We start from the raw sequence: 12,356 nt of genomic DNA, 5'->3' as shown, positions 1-12,356 counted from the left end.
TATGAAACGTAATAAGAAGAACATGTTTAGAAACACAATAATAAAATAATAAAATAAATAAAATAATACACCAAATAAAAACACAAAAATCAGTGAAGTAATCATATGGATTTTGTTGTGCTTAGCATATGAATGGAGATAATGATGCCTCAGTCTTCAACACATTGTGACTGACCCATACACTCAGGGCAATCCAAACTCTTCTCATCTGTTGTTCCTACCAGAGCAGGAGCGTCCCTCTCTATCTTTAAAAACCTCCTGAAGACCCAGCTCTTTAGAGAGTACCTCCTCTCCTAGCACCACTAACAACTATAGATGATAAATCTACCCCCCTCTGGTCTCAGTACTTACTGCTGCACCAACATGTCCTTGTCATGCTGTACCTTGATTGTTTCCCAAGTCACTTTGAATAAAAGGGTCAGCTAAATGTCTAAATGACTAAATGTAAATGTAAATGTGACTTGATGTATCATGGACACACACACACAGACCTATAAATCACACTCAAGTATGATTGCTCTGAGCATGTGAAGCAGCCAAATGGCAATACATGTATATTAAACAGAGAGATAAATGAGAACATGTATGCACACACAGTGATGAGAGCTATTGATTAAGCATGACATGAACATCTACCCTCAGTCAAGAGGGACCAAGTCAAGCAGTGAGTCAAGCAGTCTTTAATGCATTATTGAGACACACTTATTACCCTAGACACACAGGGAGGTTGTTGAAAAGCTCTCTCTCTCTGTCCCTCTAACAAACCACACAGCTGTGAGACCATAACAGCAGCCCGACTCTACCACAAACCCAATTATCAGAACGAACCTCAGTCAGCAGTGGAAACTAAGTTTGACACGGCAACTATTGTGCAAAAGCTGGATATGATTCAGCAAAGGACTGCATCTTTCATGACACCAGTTATTCCCTTTGATTGTTAAAAGAGTTAGCACAGTTTGATTGTGACATAGAGGTTAGTGAAAACATCTGTAAACATCATACATCCACTTTTAAGAACAGTAACCCTACTGTGAATTAGTCATGAGAAATATCACTAATGTCAAATTAGACTAACTGCCTTAGCCAAATCTGGATATGCCTTTGAACGCCAGGAATGAAATGTTTGTGTGAACTTATTTCTTGGGAAAGATCAGTGTGTGGCCTTTACATAATTAGCATGGAAACTCAAGGAGACATGCAGAGAGAAATATTAAGAGGAGATTATTATGTTTAACAGTCAACCTGTTGAAAAAAAAAAACTAATCACTGCACACACTCTCATAATTGTTATCTCCTCTCAGGCTTCACGGTCATAATGGAAATCAAATATCTCTGGTATACAATTAGACAGGCCTGCCTGCCATGGAGCTAATTTCATGCTCATGGGCAATCCTCAAAACTCAAACCCAGACAGCAGCAATCAGTCTGGATTTCCACAGAGTGCTATGATATATTAGGCTGCAGACAATTACAACTTCCCTGCAAGAAATTAACCAACTAAATAACTAACTAACTTGCTCTAACTTGCTCAATGCAAGAAAGATGTTACAAAACACAGTATTCTTTATGTGGTGCACTGAGACACTAACAAAATTCAGACAGTGACAGGCAGATCTCATCCCACATGAGCTATGTCACTCTTGGGCTTGGACCAGCAGCATCAGCCAGTGAGGTCAGAGATTAGTCAGTATGGTCAGTCAGAAACATTAGACATCAGTCCCTACCACAGTGTCTATAAGAAGAACAATACTCATGGAAATCTGTCTGTGGAACCTCTTTATCCAGAAGTTTCACACAGTTCAGGCAAAAACAGTTCCCTCCTACATGACCTGCCGTGGCTGTTGTTTTGTCTTCTTTTCAAAAAGGATAATACAGGTCTTAAAATCTCACCTAAACTTTAACAAGTGTCCTCATACTCTCAATGAGTATATTCACACAATTCACTGGTGTCCCATTTTTAGCCCCAATCGTGAACTCGAAACGTGCCATACGAGTAAGCCAGTCTTTTCAGCATGCATGCTCTGGGTCCATCTGATTTGCATGTTAAACAGGATCTCTCAAAATATGTGAATGCAGGTGTCAAACAGGCTCAGAGTAAGGGCAAAGAGGTCCCCTGTTACCTCCCTCCAGTGGTGTTTGGAGAGAAGGTAAAGTGAAAAGGAGGGAAGGGGTCCATGGGTCAAGTAGATGGGGTCATTTCAACGAATGCCAAGCAGCTTGTGGGCCAGGACTTAAAGAACAAGAACTGCCTGTGTGCATCACATGCCCGCCAGCAACAGCGGCATCTTACGGTCATGTGTAACTCTACCCTTTCAAATTACGCAAAATAATTTTTCATAGATTTGTCGAGAACACAAATATTCAGATTAACATCAAAAGTTTATTGAAATAGTTTGGAATAAAAAATAAATACTGTTAAACATCAGTGTATTTATTGGAAAGGTCTGTCGGTGTAGCCTTACTTTCATATGAATTTCAGTGCTTGTTCGCAGCAGTCTTAATGAATGTCTAATTGTTTTTCGTCACCTTCAACAAAAAGCAACAGTACCGTTACCGGAGTTTATCCAGAGTTTGAATATATGTAGGTATGTATTTTACATAACAAGCCCAAAGTTAAAGCTTTTCTTGGAAGCCTTTTGTGGAAAATTGCAACACTAATTTTACCCAAAGTCATCTGCTTTAGCTGCAACAGAGTACAGCATCCCATGGTTTCAGTTTCTGCTATTTGCAGCCAACAGTGTTCAAAGTTGCTCAGTGCAGTGTTAAAAAAATATGCACTAAAATATTCTTGATGTATTGCAAAACAGAGTTCATGCCAAACATTTAGAACCATCCTGGGTAACTGAGCATAGCCTATAGGTGCTCTGAATGTCCTTGGCAAAAAGGCTCAAGCGGATTTTTTACAGGTCGAGTCCCACAATACGCGTTTGCACAACAACACACTGAGAGCTTGTCTAGCTTGAGCATTAAAAGGAGCAATTTGCTGTGCTGTATCTGTTTTTTGTATGTGGTACCCCGGCATGCTTGGCTGAAGAATCTCATTTTGTAACAACAATGTGGAGAAAGTGCCAGTTATTCAACACAATGCTCCGGTTCATTGCCCTCAATCGAAAGGCTTTCACTACTTCTCAGAATAGCATCATTCTGAGATTTGAATGTATTTCTATGAAAGAAACTGAAATACACACTTCTTCATTCTAAACACTCACACAGAAATCTACAACATATCCTGTAAACAACTGAAAAGGGTCCAACGTATATGGAAAACCATGTCAATATTGAAATTTGTTTAGACAGGCATGAAACCACAAGGACATTTGAATGGTTTACCAGGTGTCCATGCCTCTGGGTTTGGACTTGGGTGATGCAAGTTTGCAAATCTGTTTTTGCGGTCTATGTAGCAGCTGCAGGATGCAGTCTATTAAATCATGATTTATAAAAAAGATGGGAAGGCTTGTCTGAGGTCTAAAATAATCTGCTTGACATTCAATTAAATGGAATTAAGGCTAGTTTTTCTCAATTGGCTAAAACTTCAAGAACATTTAAAGTTTCTATTAGCATCCAAAACCCAATCACACAAATGAGTCAGGAGATACACAAATTAAGCAGAGACAGAAGAACATTCTGCTTTTTTGGTAAGCATTCAGAGGCCAAGGCCTAGAAAATCCCCACACTGCCTGTTAGGACCTATAATGCAGTTAGTGGAACAGCAAAAAATACTTCCCTCTTCTTATATAAACATGGAATGCTTTCAGTAGAATTTATGTAAATACAAATAACACAGCAGGAAATTAGGAAACCATTGTAACTGTCTTAAAATAACAGGACATAGATACAAATAAACCAAAGTTAATCATGGGGAAATGTATTCATTCCCTAATGTTTTTTCCACCTTCAGAAAATGTCAAAACATCTCAAATGTAATGACAAGGTGAAACAATTGCAGCCATTAAATATCCACACCATGCCTTGTTTTCTTACATTAAAAGGTTAGACTGTCTCCTACTGTTTGAAGTGTCATACTCATCAAACCGTGTCTTGTGTCTCTGAGGTGACAGGCTACAGGAAGCACAAGCTCAGGAACAACTTCCCCAAAGGATCTGCTCGCAGCCCTCCACCGAGTAAATAAATACATGTCACTCATCTAACTCTCAGATTCTTTCGCTTCCACTGTTTGTTGGTGTCAGATTCTCTTTACACATATAGAGGTCATACAAGGACATCCGTTTTCAGCTAAGTAAGTCAAAGAAAATACACATCAACTAACAAGAGAGCAAACAGCCATGGTTTAACATCGGTATGAAAACATTAAGGGAATCACCAAAGTCATTAGGATTCAGCCTCTGGGTACCATGAATGTCTGTACTAAATTTCATGGCAATCCACCAGGCTGTGTAAAAATAGTTCAGTCTAGACGGATATTGCCATCAAAAAACATAGTGGTAGCAAGAGTAAAAAAGGCCTGTTTAAGATCAGATGTGAAGAGCCTGAAGAATGAGTGGATGATTGCACCATTCCAGCAACCTGTCAGAGGCAGTCAACCGGCCAAAATGTGCAGAAGCATGTATGATTTCAACACACGTTCATCTTGCCATAACATGACATGAATACAAATCAGTGAGTGAAATTGAAAAGCAAATGACCCAGGAGATGGAAGCCTATATTCCACTGACGGTATAGAGAGGAAAGAAAAAAAATACAGCCTTCAATGTTGTGTGACTCCAGATGCTCAGAAATAACTACATCCAATATATTTTATGTCTGTCTGTGATCTTTAAATTTATCATCAAAATGGCAGCACAGGGGAAATGTTTTTTTCAGTGTTCAGTGTGTTGGCAGATTAATATAGAGCAGTAATGACAAACGCTTTTTACCACAAACTCAAATTTAAAAAAAAAATTACCCCGGTACTTATGCTTGTTATGGCTTTTGCATTACAAGCCTCATTTAGTACCTTACAGAAATGTAGGGCTGTGTATGTAAATGATTGGGTGACATTTTCCTTGTAATGGTACTCTTTGATTTAAAGTTATATACACTTTACTGTGAAGAACCTGAGTCATTCCACAACACAATATAAATCAGGCATGTTTCATTTTAACTAAGAGTCTGCATTCATCTCTACAATAGCTTGTTGAATGGATGGGGAATGGAGCTAGGTCCAAGCATCATCCTCCCCAAATTCATTGCATATGGGACAAAAAGGAGCAGTGTTCCTACAAACAAGCAGTACAAATGTAATGACTTCCAGACATATTTATTAACAACTGGATGTATCACTTATTGCTGACCTCTTCCCTAAATTATGATTCACCACTGCTGAAGATTCAGTGGCCAATAAGCATCTAAAGCAGGGAGGATCATGTTTAAAGAGTTCAATTGCTATGGTGAGCTCTCACTCCAAGAGGCACCAGGCTGAAGTGACTCACAAAGGTGCTTTTGATTAGAGCACTGGCATGAGGCAGAGAAAGAGCTGGCTCTGCCATGCCAATGAGGCTCCCTTGTGTACAATTAACCACAGCATGTTCAAAGCTGGTAACGAATCACTCTTGTGGGATCGTTTATATTGTAGCAACAAGCATTTAGGAGACCAGACAAGACAGAATACAAGGAGGCCACCCCCGAAGTTGTGCCAACAAAAGATGGCCGAATAGGAAATGTGCTATTGATTCTCTATTGTTTTCTCTCAGAGAATATTTAGAATATTTATGTTTTACAACAACAGGTTGACAGGCTGGTTAATGGGGTCATTTATACATTGTTGGTATAATAAACAATAAGGACTCTTTTTCGTGAATGGTGCATTATTGTGCATGTACACTGTGAACAATAGTGATATTTTCATCAAGCACAGGCTTTCCTGCCTTTGCACATTTGGCATTTTGGTTGCCAACTCTGAGACTGACTGGACTGAAGCATGATGGGAGGTACAGAGAAAGGTGTGGCAGTAATTTTGGTGTCAAGGATTACCGATTTTATAAAATCATGTTGGCTTTCGATGGGTGGCCGCACAGGTAGGTCTTCCATCTGCAACCTTTAATTTGAAGGGTACCGTATAGTTTAAGTTGTTTTTTTTCTCTTTTGAATTTATAGTATGTAGCACTTTCTTGCACACAAATCTTAAAGACCAGAGACAGCTATTTTCACAAATGTCTGTGATTTTGTGCCCACTCAAAGTGGTAGGGTATTTTACACAACACGACGCAAAACAGCCACATTACTAATTATCAGAATACAGGAGCAGAGCTGCAGGGAGACAAGCAACAGCTCTTCTAGTAGTTCACACAGCCCCATGAAAGTTCTTCAGGATATTTTTAAGTTCCCTCTCTACTTCAGAGCTAACCTTCGCACAGATCCTCATCCAAAAAGTGTCAGGTTGCTGTGGACGCAGCAACTGGATGGCACTGTCTCTTGTACAGTAGCAGCCAAATCTCCCAAACGATCCACCTGAAACATTGTGTTTTGTACCACAACAGAAAGAGCCATATAGTTCACATTACCAACATGATAACCTGAGATGAATGTGTGGATTTAGCATCATTAGACACAGACGACATGCAGACAAACAGAGGCAGACGTCTTTTGTCTTTGGTACATGGATTAGTTCATCAAATATCCTAAATTTCCATTACAACACTTTGTTGTACACAGGAGAGCATTGCCTTGAAAGAGGATTAGAGGAGCAAATTAGAATGGCTACGATTAATGTCAGCCCGTTACACCTAAAAATAGTCCAATTCTTCCAAAACAAACTTTCACAACTGTGATGCGATTGCTTCAGGTCACAAAATTATAAAAAGAAAAATGCCATCCCAACTACTAAACACCAAGTCACACAAAGATGTGGATCTAATGTAAAGAATATGCTAAAAGCAGTGCTGTAAGAGCATGTTTGGTGGTCATTTTCAGGGAAGTCTGTAAAGTAACAGTGTTTCTCTGCAGAACTATTAATATCATCACTGTAATGCAGGGTTTTTTTTTTTGGTTTTTGGTTGTTTTTTTTTCCAGACTTTCCCTTAATTATTATGATCAGTCTTTCTCTGCAAACGTTTCAGGTTTTTTTTTTGTTGTTTATTTTACTTTTTATTTTTTTTACAGTGTAGGATTTGTGGACCTTTGACTTGTTAATTCAACTCTGTGATCATTTTAAAAGGCAGCGATTTAAGGTGTTGCATTTGATTATATTACTGTATATTGTAGAGTGAGGTTAACATTTTATGCCTTCTGTTAGACCGTCCAATGGTTACATTTTCCACGCTACAGAACTCAAACTGCCTTAAATCTGTTTTAAGACTAATGCAGTGAGTTGGAGGCTGGAAAGCATGACTCGTCATGCATGGGGACACTAAATTATACACCGCATTTGATGTATGTTGGTTCCCTCTTAGGTGAAAGCATGCCTGTGGTGACAGACAGATTCAAGAGAGATCTCCAAAAGCAACAGAGTGTAATCTAACCCAATATATTCTAAATGTAAAAGAAATCTGAATTGTTAACAGCTGAGACTTGTTTGCTTTGTCCATTTTCCCTGAGGATGACATCACTTGGACCATCACATGTTATACAGTGCAGTGAAACAGTTAAAAAGCTGAAAGCTGAGCCATTACATGCACAGTATTTCTCAGATATTCCATGATCAAAGTCCTGTTTATAGTCACTGGAGCCATCTCTCACACTTAACGGTCAATTGGTCTGGAGCAGGATAATGAGATCCACCCAATCCTGGACCGGCTACAATCACACACATTAAGAGTTTGTTTAACAGGCCACGAGAGTCTAATACAGTATATGGCTAGTCAAATAAAAACATAAATCCTGTCCAAATTTAAAGTAACTAACGACAAATAAAATCAACACTGTCCCATCAAACACAATATATGGCTACATTAAAGTGACCCATTCCCTTCAAAAAAAAAGAAATTCAACACTATAACTCACAGCTGTGACAGTCATACCATGACCTACAACACTGGTTTTAACAGAAAATGATTCATGGGTATAAACATAAAGAATTTATGTGATTCAATGAGATAAAAATGTCCTTAATTACAAGCAGGTGCTCACTCCTCTTGCTTCGGAAATTCATTCAGTCCAACAAAACCCAAAAGAATCAAACGATGAATGATGAATAAAACTGAGAAGTTGGAGGAGAGCTGGGGTTGCAATTTGAGATCCACTATTGCTCAGCATCTCCATAAATACGTTAAGTAGTAGGGAGTAACGTGTTTTGCCTCCAGCCACTTAAACTGAAAGTACAAATGACCCAGTGCAACATCATCTGACAAACCAGGCAGGAAAAACCGACTACAAGGGGGAAGTTCACAGTCTGTCGGAAAAACACAAAAGACAAAGGGCCACATGCACTTTTCTTTTCCTCCGTGATATTCTTTGACATTTCCTCATTTAGGGTCATGCGGAAACACAAATCTGTTGTGGAATGTCTGTATGTATGTACAGCAATGATGTTTGGGGATGAACATGACCATGATGAGGTTGACATTTCTGCTCTTTTAGTTAAATTTCTCGAAAACTATTGGATCACCATGAAAACAGACGTTCTTTCCTCCTCCTAATAGTTTCCTTTCATCTAGTGTCATCATCAGGTCAAAGTTTTATATGCCTGTATATATCTATGTAATGTTGTATGTAATTTACATAATTATTTATTGCTACGTTTTAACAAGGAACGAAAGCCATGAATTACATTTTCAACATCAACTTTGTACGCAGTAGTAACACTTTACTCCGGCTACGTCATCTTTTTACATTTGGCATGTATTATGACTCCACCACTGATGGCTCCTGACCTAGAGGTCAGATTAAAAAAGAAATCCCACACATCAGTTTACCAACACAGACAAAGGCAACTGACATAAGCAATAGCTACACAGGCCGTCAGGAGAGGAAGTCCTGCAAGCTTAAGTCAACAAGTCTGACGTTACAAATCCCGCTCTGCGCTGACACAAGACTGCATGATACAGTGTGAAAGCAGAGCAGACAACAGCAGTAAAGACCTCACTTCCATGTATCCATTTACTGCAAAGACGACATGCGCGCATGGGGCGTACTCTAACATGAATGAGTTTATGGTTGTGCAATTTGACCGCTACGGCATGATCGGTTCAAACAAAGCAGGAGAGCTTACTCCACTTTGTTAGTGGCTTTGTTTTTGTCTCTATGAAGTGTGACACATCAACTCTTCCATAACTAAATGTTCAGTAATGATGCGAATAAATAAAATACTTCAAATGATCCAGATTCAGGCAAAGAATTTAGTTTTGGTGAGTGATCAGCTACACCTTCAGTACGAGCATGCAGGATCCTGGCTCAAAAATAGACTTGACTGTAAACAACCGTCTGCCAGTCAAAGAGCAGGGTCAAAATAAAGGCACAGAATGTGCTGCTCGCAGTATATATATATGGCTGCGAGTTTGATATCTGATCTTCATCTCATGAATGCACAGCTAACATAAAAATGGGTAGGGTAATCACTGCAAGCCTGAACTAAGGACTTCATACAGGATTCTCTAACACAAGATGCAAAGTCAGAGTGAGTCATGGCACCCGCCGGTCAGTGGCGCAGGACCAGTGATATCTCACACAGACAAAGACAGCGATGCACAGCCTTGCTCTTCTTGTAGCTGATTGGCTCAGAGGGAAGTGATTAAAGTGGCATGAAAAAAAAAGAGAGAAATAAATGTTGATATAGCAGCACAGCTCATCCATTGTGAGGCCCGGTGGAATGAGATCTGCCCAGCACGGACCGTCCTGCCCTCCCTCGAGCCACAGAATAGGAACTTTCATGAAGGGACGTGAACAGTCGCCACAGAGTTCAGCTCTGTGGCGACTGTGTGGGACAGGGAAAGCTGAGGAAGTAAACACAGTCGGAGGCTCACATTGCTGCTTTTGTTTACCGCAGCAGAGAATTAACTAGTGGATCCCAGAGGGAAGCCTCATGACAAAGGTTATGATTGTTACGGATTCAAAATGGTCATAGACAAAGTTTGCTGTTGGTAGCAGTCTTTGATGTCAGTGACTGTGCGTCGGTTTCTTTACATAAACTGAGGCCTCACCGAAGAGTTCAACACAATGAGACATGGCAGAGAGTTCTTTGAGTGTAGCTTTTCTGGTGGGTATGGCAAGTAGATATGACTGGGCAATAAATCTAACATTTAAATATCGAATACACTGTGAGCCCCTGTTTGTAATTAAATAGATTTTGGTAGTTACATGATTAGAGGGCAGCCAATGCTGATTAACCCTCTAAAGTTTGGTGAGATTAATTAACCACAGGAGGGCAATTAAGCACAAAATGTGTTTCTTCCTAACAGTGGGTCGTGTGTGGGGGGCTCCACTGGCCCTTGTCATGAGAGAAACAGGAATGTAGGGTCAGACAGTGCAAGCAAGACCTTTCTCCCCTCCCAAACACCAGAATAGACATGATCCACAGCATACCACCATAGCATGTGAGGTTAAAAAGAGCTGCTGTTTTGATATGGCCCCACTTGACTGGTGTGATAGGTTTAAGAGGTATACGTCTTTCCTAATATACCCACTGTGAATTCAACACTCCCCCTGTCAGAGAAAGAGAGAGTCAACCTTAACTAAAGCATGTGATACAATCGAGGACAGACAATCTGGATTTGTAACTTTGATTTGTTTTTTTTAAAGACAACTATACCCATGGTGGTCAACAAGGTTTATAGTGGCAAACAAGCAAACTGCAGAAGTGGAGGAAAGCTTGTGGAGTTTCCTCCACATCTGGCAAATCCATCAATGAAAAAGGGATGCACCACGAAACGTCATTCACTTCTCACTTTAAATCACCACTCTGCTTTACAGGAGCTCTTAAACACAGAGGCCGACTCAGAGGAAATTGAATTCAAGTCTGGGAACAACATTACTTGCAGCACTTAGGTAAGGATAGAAAGATAGAAAAAAAAGGGGGCTTCACTCCTCAGTAAGCAGGTTTAAATTCATGATAGGTGATGCTAAGTCACAGACAAACACAATCATAGTGATTAGAAGCTCATCAGGGAGTCTGTGCTCAAACACACAAACTGTGCAATGCTGAAAAGGGAGAGACAATCAGCGAGGAGCTCCTGTGATGAGCATATTGTTGAATGAGGCGTGGATCAGAGCAGCGTCTCATTCAGCTGTTGCCTCCGGAAAAGGACTCAGACTTTATGCTTTGATTCTTGACATTCCTTCAGGCTTACGTGATCAACGTGCACCGAAACACATACCTAAAAATGTGTCAGCTCAGGATACAGGATGTTTAATTCATTCAGTATAAAAGAGGAGAAGGGGAGTTTGTTTTTTATTCATAATACCTTTTAAACACAGCAGAATGGACAGAATGAATGACTTTTTTTTCTGTCACTATCAAGCTCACATTCAGTTTTTTTCAACATGTGACAAACCCATATCCCTTCCAAGCCTAAAGTCATAAAATTATATCAATAGGGATATTATAGCACTAAGAAGAATATTAAAACCACTTCTACAGACACTCATTTTTCTAATATTACAGGCATATTCCCACATTAGTAAAAAAAAAATTAGTAAAAAAAAAAACATAACACACTAATTCGCCTTTATATTATTAAGACATTATATTGTGGTTGTTCCATTTGGATGCACTCAAACCTATGGATGTAAAATGCTCCACTGGGAGTGTAAAGCAGTGAAAGCACCGTACTGTATCATTGTTGGATACCTAATACGATAAAGTTTGACGCAACGTCATCACGTTACGCTTGAATGTGGGCAAAAAAAACAAAAACAAAACAAACAAACAAACACAGCTGTCATTCCAAAACCTCGACGAAAACAGTCTCTTACCTGGTCAGACCTCCTGTGGAGTTACTGTTCAGTGTTCAGAGCTGGAAGAGACAAGTCACTGCCACGCAACTTCAACACAACACAGCTGCTGCAGCCCAAACTTTCCAGCCGGACCTATTGACTATGTTATTCCGCTTCTGTCCTGCCAAAAAAAAAAAAGAAAAGTACTTGGGTTTGGGTCCTTTTCCAAAAAAAACAGGACCACTTGACAAGTTTCGGTGCCCGCGCCCCTTGACAGTGTCTGTGTTTGATGATGAGTTGGAGAACAGAGTTTTCTGCTTGGTCTGGGGAGGAAATGAAGTTTGAGGAAGAAGAAGGGACGTTTAGTGACTCCTACAGGCGCGTCAGAGCCCCTCTGTGTTTTCCATGAGAATTACAGAGGCTGGGAAGAGCCATAAAAACTTTGAACCAGTTTTGATTTATATAGAGAGATTAGTCTCAGAGGTGGAATTATATGATTTTAATTTGGCAGTTGTAGAAAAGTAAGTTTTGACAGCTGACCACAGGGAGCA

The 12,356-nt window shown here is 39.8% G+C and overlaps 1 protein-coding gene across 4 annotated transcripts in view; it reads right to left on the bottom strand.

The window, feature by feature from the left end:
- The window catches only part of tspan9a (tetraspanin 9a), a 148,760-nt gene extending 136,581 nt beyond the window's left edge, over positions 1-12,179 (bottom strand). For 2 of the 4 annotated variants that reach the window (XM_019263439.2, XM_027272589.1), the window contains exon 1: positions 11,845-12,179. The gene's annotated coding sequence lies outside the window, so the exon portion shown is untranslated. The remainder of the gene's footprint in view (positions 1-11,844) is intronic. The other 2 variants (XM_010756816.3, XM_010756817.3) reach the window with 1 other exon arrangement.
- Between the last annotated feature and the right edge of the window lie 177 nt (positions 12,180-12,356).

This window comes from Larimichthys crocea, chromosome XXI (assembly GCF_000972845.2).
Source record: "Larimichthys crocea isolate SSNF chromosome XXI, L_crocea_2.0, whole genome shotgun sequence".
In the NCBI taxonomy this organism is placed as follows: domain Eukaryota; kingdom Metazoa; phylum Chordata; class Actinopteri; family Sciaenidae; genus Larimichthys; species Larimichthys crocea.
Note: the sequence above shows the minus strand (reverse complement) of the source record. Positions and strands in the feature narration are given on the sequence as shown.